The sequence below is a fragment of the Hippocampus zosterae genome, chromosome 8 (genome assembly GCF_025434085.1).
Source record: "Hippocampus zosterae strain Florida chromosome 8, ASM2543408v3, whole genome shotgun sequence".
NCBI lineage: Eukaryota > Metazoa > Chordata > Actinopteri > Syngnathiformes > Syngnathidae > Hippocampus > Hippocampus zosterae.
The window spans coordinates 15745060-15747646 of record NC_067458.1 but is presented as its reverse complement, the minus strand read 5'-3'; the positions used below and the strand labels follow the sequence as shown (position 1 = coordinate 15747646).

At 42.7% G+C, this 2587-nt stretch overlaps 1 long non-coding RNA gene across 1 annotated transcript; it reads left to right on the top strand.

Annotated features, from left to right (window-relative positions):
* The first annotated feature begins 405 nt into the window (after positions 1–405).
* On the top strand, positions 406–1857 carry LOC127605427 (uncharacterized). Its single transcript, XR_007963584.1, has 3 exons — positions 406–579; positions 696–878; positions 1703–1857. It is a non-coding gene; the product is annotated as an uncharacterized LOC127605427 (long non-coding RNA).
* Positions 1858–2587: the final 730 nt, after the last annotated feature.

Sequence of the window (2587 nt, the reverse complement as noted above, 5' to 3'; positions counted from 1 at the left end):
TACTTTGGTTTGCGCTATTGATCTCTGCGAATGATTACCGAAAAAGCAAAATAAACAAACAAAAAAAACCCCCTTCCCATTGCAAAATGGCGCAAATCGCCAGCGTGTATGGCCAACTACTTCGCTCGCGATGTAGTTGTCGATGGCGGTGTGACAGAGCTACTCCATTAACGTCACGTCATTTCATACATTCTGACATTCGTGACGTTCTCAAACGTGCTCGGCCGTTTGAGGTGTGCGCTTAAAATGTGGCGTTGAAGGTGCTCTGGGACCAACCTGTGTGTGAAACGTGTGTTTGTGTATGAATGTGTAGCTCCACACTCCTCCCCGACTGTGAGATGGGACACAACGAGAGACTTGCGCAAATATATTGCGCAATACACCCACCGCCCCCCTCACACACACTTTTTTTTAACAGTGTAATCCGCAGCTGAAACGTTGTACGTATACCGATGTCGTGCGGGCTCCATTTTTAGTTGCGAGCGGCGGTTGTGATAGAAAAGGACAAAATGCAGATGATAGCGCAAAGCTGTGTCCTCTTATTGTGGATGCATACTTTGACCTTGGTGAAATGTCAAGGTAGGACAAAAGCGGCGTACAAATGTATCGGTCGCAGTGGCTTTGGTCGGATCTTTGTCGCGTCGGTGGAAGCACCCGGCGACTGAGAAATGGATTGTTGTACTTTTGACTTGCAGAGTGCACACTTGAAGATTTTATGAACGGTCACCTGTACGATTCCAATTTTGACACAACCAATTTGGAGGCCACATACCTCAACGGGCAGCAAGTGCAAGTGGGCTGCACGGTTGGCTACGGCGGATTTTTCCAACTCATCTGTACCCATGGAAGGTGGCAGGCTCGTGGAACAAAATGTCAACGTAAGAGACGCTTTTATGCATTTACCGCATTGGCGGAGGCTACGGTTTTGTGCTGTTTTTTTGTTTTTGTTTTCTCATGAAGGAAAAACAACACAGGTTTGTTTGTGTTACACTTCTCAACGTTTGACTTCCAATGCTGACGGCTCCCCTTGACAGACAAAGTGTAGCTTTTGCAGCATTGCACTTGAAGATGGATGATCTCATCTGACAGTATTGGTTTCTCGCAGTAAAAAAAATATATATACAGGATACATTTTAGAGCTGTCAGTTTAGCGCGTTATTATCGGCATTAATGAATTTTAACGTGATTATTTTTTTTCTCGTGAGATTAATACGGCATACGTCACAGCGGATTTTACGTTGAACATTAGATCTGGTATTCAGACCTAATGTTCCATTACAAATTACAACGCCTCTCAAATATGACATGTTGACCTCCTCTCCTTATTTCAATAGATTATTAAAACTGAATTTTAGTTATCCCTCAATCAAACCAGGCCTGTAGGGCACTAGAGCACCCCAGGTATCCAACCAGACCACCATCATTCTGATTTGATGTCAGCCTTTGAAAATTCATTCTGCATTCTAACATGTTGATCTTTTCGGCCATTTTTGGAACATCCTAAAAGAATGAAATCCTAGTTATCCCTCAACCGGACCAGGTCTGTACAACACTACAGCATCCCGGCTATCCAGCCAGGCCACCTCCATCCGTATCCAATGTTGCATTTTAAAATAAAAGGCCTCTGAAAAGTGACATGTTGACCTGAATTCTGACAAGTTGACCTGCATTCTAACATATTGATCATTTCGCCCATTTTTAGAACATCCTTAAAGAAAGAATCCTAGTTATCCCTCAACCGGACCAAGTCTAGAGGACACTACAGCACCCCAGAGATCCAACCGCATGAGTCTGATACAGATCTGATGTTGCATTTTGAAATAAAAGGCCTCTGAAAACTGGTTTCTGACAAGTTGACCTAAACATCTTGATCTTTTCGCCCATTTTAAAAATGTCTTTTAAAAAAGAATCTTAGTTATCCCTCAACCCGACCATGTTTGGGCAAGATTACACCACACAGGCTATCCAGTCGGATCCAATGTTACGTTTGGAATAGCAGGCCTCTGAAAACTGAAAATATGACCTGGGTTCCGACATGTTGACCTTTTCGCCTGTTATGAAAAATTCTTTAAAAATTGAATCCAAGTTATCCGTTGGAGGCACTAGGTCCGGGAGACGCTACAGCACTTCGGCTACTCAACTGAACCAGCCCGGTCCGGATCCGATGCTGCATTTTGGAATAAAAGTCTTCTGAAAAGTGGCAAGATGACCTGAGTTCAGACACGTTGGCCTGAACGCCGCACATATTGACCTTTTCGACCCTTTTAAAAAAATTTTTCTTAAGAATTCTAGTTACCACTCAACCGGACCCGGTGTGTGTATCATCTGTAAAACGTAATATGGTTATTGTGGAGATGGATAAACAAGTTGCTGTGACCTGGTTAGGTTATTTTATGAACAGTCTGACATTAGTGTAATTTTTTTAATCTGGACTTTAAATTATTACGACACAAAAAAAACAGTGATTGCTCTCAGACTGCAAAGGGAGCTCAGCTTCCCCTAGAATGTAAAAAAATAAGTGATCAAATATACGTGTGGACATACAATTGTGTGTACATGTTATTGACTAAATATGCGCTACAACGCG